The sequence below is a fragment of the Rhagoletis zephyria genome, unplaced genomic scaffold, assembly GCF_001687245.7.
Source record: "Rhagoletis zephyria isolate East Lansing unplaced genomic scaffold, Rhagoletis_zephyria_1.1 Rzeph_scaffold_00009, whole genome shotgun sequence".
In the NCBI taxonomy this organism is placed as follows: domain Eukaryota; kingdom Metazoa; phylum Arthropoda; class Insecta; order Diptera; family Tephritidae; genus Rhagoletis; species Rhagoletis zephyria.
The window spans coordinates 558,353-568,562 of record NW_016157093.1 but is presented as its reverse complement, the minus strand read 5'-3'; positions in this window follow the sequence as shown (position 1 = coordinate 568,562).

Below are 10,210 nucleotides of genomic sequence, written 5' to 3'. Positions count from 1 at the left end.
TGATACAACCCTGTGTTTTCCCGCCATCTGTGGGTCATTAGCGTTAAAATGTAAAAAATTCGTTGCCTACTAGTGTTTGGAGTCCACTAAGATCAGATTAGATTTACACCGGTTTTGAAAAATTTGAAATCTAGTACTCTACCCGCTTGACTTCAACTATATTCCGTTTTTTTCAATCATGTTATGCCCCTCTTGGGGCCGTTTTTTGAGTGTTCACCACCGGTTTCAGTAAAAAATTGAAAGTTAGCAAAATCTCACTGTTAAAAAGTAACTCTTTCATAACAAGGCGTCAATAAAGTAACTGCGTTATTTTTTGATGTATGGCTGTACAAATTGGCGGATGCAGAACTTTACTTAAGTTGTTAAAAAATATATGTAGAATGAAATTTATATAAAGTAGAAAAGGTTTGCTTTTTAGAAAATTAAGTGTTAGATACGTTCTACTATATAGAAAATGCTAAAAATTACCTAAATATGTAACATATTATCCTTACATTGCCTCGCGTTCTTATTTTGCAAGAATAGAAAATATTTTACTCCAACAATTAATGTCAGAAACAAAAATAAAAAGTTGAATCTAGTTCGAAAATTTATTTTTGCTCCGATTTTTGAAGTAATTTAGTCCTGAATCGATTTTGACATCCGAACACTGTTCCTTACATTTTTATAAACCTCAAACCGCAGTGTGGACAGCAATAGTTAGTGATGTGGTTAAGTTCGATTTGAGATGGTTAACTTTTTGGTGGGGACATGGTATTACAAACTACCTTTATGCGAACAAAGTTATAATACCCTTGTGAACAAGTGCGTTTGGGTATAAAAATAGTTGCTAAACCCATAGTTAGGTATGCGATAAATCTTACGAGATATGTCTTACTTTACGCGCTGTAGCAGCGCCCTTATATACCTGTGCTCGCACTCATGGCATGGTTCTTCCATCTATCGTACTTTCTCGGGATGGGCACCGTTTACAAAAATCGGTTTTTTTTTTATTAACCACGTTTTTATTCAGGTATTGAAACGTTTAAAAACAAACTGTATTAAAACCTGGGCTCGAATCGTAACATCCGTTCACGGTTCGAAAACCATACGAAAGAAAATTACGTGATACCTTACGTATAAGCGGAATGCGGTAAAGAGTACGTTCACGTATGTCTTAACCCAGAAAGTGTGTTTTTATGTGACGATTCGAGCCCTGTATTGCGTTTCTGTAACTAATGCGATATTATATCGCAAGTTTTTTCATAACGCGGTATCGCATAGTTGATATCGCAAACGATATCCGTAGTGTTTCCGTAACTCAAAAAAACTCACCTTCCGATATATTGGTGGTGGCGAGTTTTGTTAAAATTACACAAACTATCAGAATGAAGAACACATGTTCTTGTGTAACTGTGACAAATTGAAGCAAAAAGTAAGAAGTGGCTTATCTACTATTTAAATTAAATTTATCAAGTATGTCTACAACATACAAACACTCATTTCTTCGCAAATATAATGCGCTATATTTTCAGATTTATTCAATAAAATATACACAAACCAAAAAAAGTTTCACGTATAATTTATTTTTCACCAACTTCACAAAAAGAAGAAGGTTATCAATTCGTCGGAATACTGTTTTTTTTTTATGTAAGTTACCGCATAACTTTGGGCCACGTTAACCGATTTCTATAATTCCTTTTTTAAAGGAGGGATGTTACCTCGCAGGTGGTCCAATAATAATAAACTACTGGTTTAAAACTGAGCATTGGGTCATGAAGAAATTAACGATAATCTTAAATTTGTATATGAGAATTACTTAAAAATTACTTGTTACAATATCTGTTCATAATGTTTTTCACGCAAACATTTTTTCGTAAATTTGTTATAAAAACATAATTTTATAATATAAACTATTTGAACATAAGTTTCAAACTTGTTCTAAAAATCAGGAAAACTTGCCAAATTTTCAGGAAAATTTCTAACTATTTTGGTAAAATTTTCGGTAATTTTTTTTGTATGCAGTTTTGTAGCCCATTAAATTTTAATTTAATGTGGCGAGTACTGCGGCAACATTTAGCGAACAACGAGAAATAGGCAGAATGTTCGAGGAATGACGTAGAATGTTCCACAAAGAGAAACGTCAAGTTGGATGAACACTGCGAACAGCGCGAGAAAGAGAATGAGCGATGAACTTCAGAAAGTTCGAGAGTTGCCATGCGTTCGAGCGCAGGTATATAAGAGCCACGCCACAGCGAAGTGAGTGAGGTACAAATCAGCAAGCTACAAGTAAAGTGAGCAGAGAAGTGAGTTGCGAATAAGCAAGCTATAAGTTTAATTGTGTTAACAAGTTTAGTATTTAGTTTAGTGTTTTTACTTAGCAAGTATTGTAAATTGTTTGTTGTACAATAAAGTTAATTGTACTACAATTTGGCCATCGTTAGCATTTATTTAACAATCTCTAACCTCTTCAGGAAGCTAAAACAGTAGCGGAGGTATTCACATACAATTGGGTTGCGAGATACGGTGTACCTATAGAGCTGCACTCTGACCAGGGAAGAAATTTTGAATCGTCGGTGTTCCAAGAGATGTGCCAGATACTGGGTATCCGGAAAACTGGAACGACGGATCTTCATCCCGAATAAGATGGCATGGTAGAACGGTTCAACCGAACCCTGGAAGAGCATTTGCGGAAGGTCGTGGACAAGAATCAAAAAGATTAGGATGTCCGCACACCCTTGTTCCTGATGGGATACCGGTCAGAAGTGCCTGAAACAACGAGTAAAACTCCTACAAGGGTAATATTCGGCAGTGAGCTCCGTTTGCCTAGTGATCTGAAGTTTGGGGTGACTGGTGTTGCTAGAAGAATTGGATAAGAGACGTCAAACATCCTGGAAGAGGAGCTGAGAGAGATAAATGCTCTTGTGAGACAGCGCAACAAATTATGAGTGACAAGATGAAAGCCAGGTATGATAAGGCGATGAATTCCGAGGGTTTACAGGAAGGAGATTTGGTGTTGCTGTACAATCGACAACGAAAGAAAGGTTTGTCCCCAAAATGCAACTGGGAAGGTCCGTATAAGGTCGTAAAACGGATAAATGACGCAGTGTATCGGATCCAGACCGTTGGGAGACCAAGAAACAAGATGATGGTCCACTTGGAAAGTGTGTGACGAATACTGCGGCAACGCGAAGCGAACAACGAGAAATAGGCAGAATGTTCGAGGAATGACGTAGAATGTTCCACAAAGAGACACGTCAAGTTGGATGAACACTGCGAACAGCGAGAGAAAGAGAATGAGCGATAAACTTTAGCATGATTCAATAATAAAAGGTTTGCTCAAAAAACAGTTTTCTCGCTCATGACAAAATCGACTCCCTTAGCAAGGCACTGTGTGTGGGTTCGTGTGTGTGTGCAAAGCTTTTGTAAGGGAGTTAAGGGAGTGTCAAAACTCTAATGTCAATAATGAGCAAACCTTTGATTATTGAATCATGAAACTTCAGAACGTTCTAGAGTTGCCATAAGTACGAGCGCAGGAATATACGGGCGCCGCCACAGCGAAGTGAGTTAGTTACAAGTCAGCAAGCTACAAGTAAAGTGAGCAGAGAAGTGAGTTGCGAATAAGCAAGCTGTAAGCATAAGCATGTATGCACGTTGACTAACAAATACGATGTGTAACTAGCCCTTAAGCTATTTTGCAATTGTTTTTACACCTTAAGATTTGGTTGTTTTGTTAAGAGCGTGGGTAACCACCATCTTGGCATTGAATAAAAGAATCAGAATCAGATTGACTACGAACCACACTAGACGTGTGTAATTTATTAGAGTTCGTTTAAGCATTTTCATCAGAAGTGGTCGTCGAAGTCACTCCAACGTACATAGTTTTCTTCTGTAATAAAAATTTTCGCGCGGTTTAAAATGGGAGACGACGTCGTGAGTGCAGAAAAGTATACACTCCTCCAATTAAAGGCGTCACTAGCAGCAAGCTTAGTCAGTTATCAGCAGAGGCACGCGGATTGTGCCCAGGTAACGAACCAGTGGATTTAACTGACGAAGCCAATGACAACGCTGCTGAAAGGCATGACGAAATAAGCATTGAGATACTCGACGAAGCTGCAAATGCAGTGGACAATGTAGCGGTAAATGCATCGAAAAATGTAGCGGTAAATGCAGCGAAAAACGTAGCGGAAAATGTAGCGGTAAATGCAGCGAAAAATGTAGTGGTAAATGCAAAGGTCAATGTAGCGGACAATGTAGCGGTAATTGCAGCAAACAATGTAGCGGTCAATGAAGCGGAAATTGTAGCGGGCAATGTAATGGTCAACATAGCGGACAACGATTCAGACAGAACTGCAAACTACAATATAGATGGGCAGTTCGATGTACAAATGCACACAAGCCGTGAAGAAGATGACCGGCGTCGATTGTTTAACAGTGAGGCCAATGTCGAGTCCGAGAGTCTTAGAGTTAAGTTGCTCGAAAAAGAAATTGAAATGTTGAGGCTGAAGCTGTCGATAGAAGCACAAAAAAAGACACACACTGTCACAAAGGAATTCTCCTTCGATACAGTATAGCAGCTATTATCAGATTATGCCCTTGCCTTTTTGTGCAAATAGCTTTCAATACAAATTTTGATATTTCACTTGCGAGGGTTTTAAATTGCACAGTTTGCCCAGTTTGCGAGAGTTTTGCGCTTTTAAATTAGTACCCTTAATCTGCTTGTTTGAAGTTGCTACAAAATGCCGTTGATTTTTGATATTTTTTGCTGACGGCATCAGACATTTTTTTCGTACAAAGGGCCTGTGCCAATTGATAGAAAAGAGGAAGTTTTGATGGATCAAAGTAAAAATTTGATATTTATCGTGGTGACTACGAACGTCAGAATCGTACCTAGCTCGTGGGGCTATGTAAAGTTTTGACACTTTATAAACATGTAGGCACAAAAAAAGTGAACGTTATTTACAAATTATGAATCAAATACAAATTTTAACAATTTCAGGAACACGCAAAAATAGAGCTTTCGCACTAGCCTTTGTTTGGTTTTTCAACTGTAAAAATTTTACTTTGCATTTGGCACAGAGAAATTCAAAGCAAAAAGCAAATTTTTCCACCCCGTCTCACCATGGAAAAAAAGTTACCGATTGGCACAGGCCCAAAGTATAGTAGTAGTGTTTCGTATAAAAACTTTTTCTGTAAAAAAACTATTTATTTGTTTTAATAAAATCAAAAACAATTGAAATCATACATCTCTCACTCATATTGGACGATTTTTGCTGCAAGAACTAAAACTCGCTTATCGCAATATTTTTTTCACCACAGTTTCAGAAACACTCGCATGCGATAAAAGTAAAAAAGAGCTTTATATTTTACGATATTGGGTGTATCGCAAGGTTACAGAAACGCACTACTGATCTGTTCGGCTTACCGGAAAAAACTCGAATTATAAAAACACAGCAAAAACCTCAAAAAACATCCATATCGAATTAAATTAAACTTTCACTTACGTGTGAGTAGACCTAAATTAGGAAAACCTCTGCTAAAGCTGTGCGAGTCCATTTGAAAAACTAAATTGTTTGGGCATAAGTAAAAATAGGGCCCGTTCAGCTAGAAAAATAGAAAAAGTGGTGCGGTGCTAGAGGGTGGTAAACGTGGAATTTTCACTATTTTAAAAAGTTTATATTTATTAAATTATTGACCAGATTTTCAAAAGGCAATTGAAATACTTTTCGTGCCCAGAATTTGTGAACCATCTAGTAATGTGCTGAATTTTCGGTACCCAATACTTCCTTTTCGGTACCCGATACCGAGCCTTTACATTAAACCTTCGTCATTATATGCATTTCAAGTTTAGGAAAAACTTTAATTACTAATGTATATGATATCGGCTAAAACACTTGAACTTATCACAACAGAGAAATATTACTTTATCAGTTTTAATCTTAGTTGATCCAAGGTTCAAGAAAAATGCTTTTACGGATGAAGAAGCCTTTCAGGGGGGAAATTCTGTAACCAGTTAGCGACAAGTTTCGGATCGATATCGCAATTGTTGTCGTATAAATATTTCGTATCATACGTCAACAAAACCGGTGCCGATTCGAAAATTGTCCCTAACTGGTTACAGAATCTGCCCCCAGGCCTACAAAAATGATATCGTCAGATTCAGCTGGAACAAAAATGCTTCAAACAAGAGTTTCTCTGCAATTGGGTCTCGAACCGACATATATACATACATCTTTCATTTGAATCCGTATTAAAAACCCTATTGGCTCCTACATTCGGGTTTTTATAGGCGAGTCTCCCCTGAACCGTTTTTTCCCATATTTTTGGCCATGTGCGCTTTTATTCGAAACCTAAATGTTTCGGTACCGAGTATCGAGAGTATTGGATACTTATTAAATCGGTACCGAATATCGATCAATACTTAAATACATCACTAGAAACAGGCAACATGTAAACACAAAACAGCTGATACGCACTTTGACGCTTTATCCGTTTTTACCCGGAGAAAAAGTCCGGGCTGTTTTGGGCAGAAAGAAGAAGACATTTACGATCCAATACGTTCGAATTTTCGCTCTCTATTATCCATTTTGTTGAGTACGGGAATGATTTCTGGGCTATTTTGAGCACCCGCGTTGCGTACGGGAAAGAACCTACTATCATTCTTGCCTTGACTAGCGTAAATGGCGGCTTGCGTATTGACATAAAAAGAATGCTACCAGATCGTCAAAATGAATAATAAAATATATGAAAGAGAAGAACGTTTGTGAAGTTTGCTTACTTCTTTTTTAAGGCCCGTCCACATACAACTTTGGCGTTGCGTTGGGGTCGCTTTGACAGCAGCGCGAGTAACGCCCATGCTTGCTACAATGAACGCTTAGCAGAGAATACTTTGGTCACTAAATAAATATACTAGCGGCAAATAAATCAAAATTTTACATCAATAATTGCAATAAAAATTATATTTCTTGTCCGCATTTGATTAAAAATGAAAATTAAATCACATAATTTTGATTATTTAGAACAGCTGACGTACGACGCGCGCGAAAAGTTGAGAGTTGGCCATCTTTCTGCGTTGTGTTGGCGTTGGCGTTGCCCAACTTCGGTTATATGGAGACTTTCATATAAATGCATGTATTCATAGTCAGCTGTCGAAGCGACACCAACGCCAACGCAACGCCAAAGTTGTATGTAAACGGGCATTTACTTTTTTTGCTCTATTCGCCGTGAGTTTTACACTTATGAGGAGTTGAGGTTTTATGCCTCCTAAAAGCAAATATAAAGATATATATATTTGTGATTCAAAAAGGAGAACTCTGATTATTGGTTATGATCCTCTACCTTGAATATTTATTTGCACAATAAATGTTATTTATTTTTGAAAAGTGTAGAGGGGCCTGGCAGAAATATGTTGCGCCTCTTTTCACTGGCAACACAGAAAGGAGAATTCCATGATTCAATAATACATNTTAAATACATCACTAGAAACAGGCAACATGTAAACACAAAACAGCTGATACGCACTTTGACGCTTTATCCGTTTTTACCCGGAGAAAAAGTCCGGGCTGTTTTGGGCAGAAAGAAGAAGACATTTACGATCCAATACGTTCGAATTTTCGCTCTCTATTATCCATTTTGTTGAGTACGGGAATGATTTCTGGGCTATTTTGAGCACCCGCGTTGCGTACGGGAAAGAACCTACTATCATTCTTGCCTTGACTAGCGTAAATGGCGGCTTGCGTATTGACATAAAAAGAATGCTACCAGATCGTCAAAATGAATAATAAAATATATGAAAGAGAAGAACGTTTGTGAAGTTTGCTTACTTCTTTTTTAAGGCCCGTCCACATACAACTTTGGCGTTGCGTTGGGGTCGCTTTGACAGCAGCGCGAGTAACGCCCATGCTTGCTACAATGAACGCTTAGCAGAGAATACTTTGGTCACTAAATAAATATACTAGCGGCAAATAAATCAAAATTTTACATCAATAATTGCAATAAAAATTATATTTCTTGTCCGCATTTGATTAAAAATGAAAATTAAATCACATAATTTTGATTATTTAGAACAGCTGACGTACGACGCGCGCGAAAAGTTGAGAGTTGGCCATCTTTCTGCGTTGTGTTGGCGTTGGCGTTGCCCAACTTCGGTTATATGGAGACTTTCATATAAATGCATGTATTCATAGTCAGCTGTCGAAGCGACACCAACGCCAACGCAACGCCAAAGTTGTATGTAAACGGGCATTTACTTTTTTTGCTCTATTCGCCGTGAGTTTTACACTTATGAGGAGTTGAGGTTTTATGCCTCCTAAAAGCAAATATAAAGATATATATATTTGTGATTCAAAAAGGAGAACTCTGATTATTGGTTATGATCCTCTACCTTGAATATTTATTTGCACAATAAATGTTATTTATTTTTGAAAAGTGTAGAGGGGCCTGGCAGAAATATGTTGCGCCTCTTTTCACTGGCAACACAGAAAGGAGAATTCCATGATTCAATAATACATTAATAATAATAATAATAATAATAATAATAATAATAATAATAATAATAATAATAATAATAATAATAATAATAATAATAATAATAATAATACATTATTAATATAATAATTATTGAATCATGGGAGAATTCTACGTAGTGAGGGCTATAATCACTAAGCGAGGCCGAAGGACGCCTACGCAGAAAGGTGTTCTATTCAAAAGGTGTTCAGCCCCTTTTCTTTGGCAACACAGAAAGGAGAATTCTACGTAGTGAGGGTTATAACCCCTAAGCGCGGCCGAAGGCCGCCTACGTAGAAAGGTGTTCTATGCAAAAGGTGTTCATCCCCTTTTCTTTGGCAGCACAGAAAGGAAAATTCTACGTAGTGAGGGCTATAATCCCTAAGCGCGGCCGCAGGCCGCCTACGCAGAAAGACGTTCAATGCAAAAAGGTGTTCAGCAGCATTATATTTATATTTTTTATATTGCTTGACCCATGTGGTAACATATTCCTTTCATTGTTTATATTGGAGCATTCACGCTGAGTTGCAAATGGCTTCACCTACGTAATTTTTAGACGATATTACTTCATACCTAAGTGATACTCAAGTAAAAATACCTATTAATGCATGCTGAAACAATTTTAACTGGTGTCAAGAGTTTTTGGCGTATATGTTTGTATTGCTTTGTCTAATATACGGTGTCGCTGATTTCTCAAGTAAAAAAAAAAAAACTTTGATACTATATATTTTAAAAACTAGAAGGCTTCCGCCCCTAAAATCGGGGGTCCTTGAAGTAAAGTTTGCCCAAAATAATAGCATTTCAACACATTTTTGTGAAATCCTTTGCGTCTACTTCTTTTTCTCAACTAAAATTTTCTAATTTCTATATTGTATACCATGATAAAAAATGGGAAGGTAGAACCGCTGAGAGGAATTTTTCAAATTCTTAACGTTTGCAAGCAATTTAATTTTGAAATTTTACACACAAACTCACACACACATTCTCATTTTCAATCTTAAACAACAACTACTTCGAACACTGCTCTAACCAGGGAAACCAGCCAACACAGGAGAGTCTTATCGCCCGATAACTCTCCTTTCCCCGGTAGCGAAAACGCTCGAGGCCCTGCTGCTCCCGTACTTTACGAACCACCTGACCCCAGCGAAGCATCAGCATGGGTTCCGTAAAGTGCATAGCACAACAACAGCACTTAACGCCATAAACACTCAGATAACTCGTGGCCTTAACCGAATCCGCCCCTGTGAGAGAACTATTCTAGTAGCGTTGGACCTGTCCAAGGCGTTCGACACTGTCAGTCATTCAACGCTACTAGAAGATATAGAGGCCTCCTCACTCCCACAGGGACTCAAACGGTGGTCGGCTAATTACCTGACACTCGTCAGTAATTTTCAGAGACAAAACTAGCAAGCCACGTAAAATTAAACAGGGGGTACCACAGGGTGGTGTCCTGTCCCCGCTACTGTTTAATTATTACATCTCAAAGCTTACTCAGCCATCAGAGGGAGTTAATATAATCTCCTATGCATGATGACTTGTGCTTGAAAGTAAACGGTTACCTCTCCGAACCTTCTCGCTTATTCACTGTATGGAGCCTTGCTCTATTCCCTGCGAAATCCTCGGCAACCCTTTTCACCACCTGGACGAAGGAGGTCAGACTGCAACTGGGTATTCACGTCGATGACGTAACAATACCGACGGTGAATAACCCGAAAATCCTCGGAGT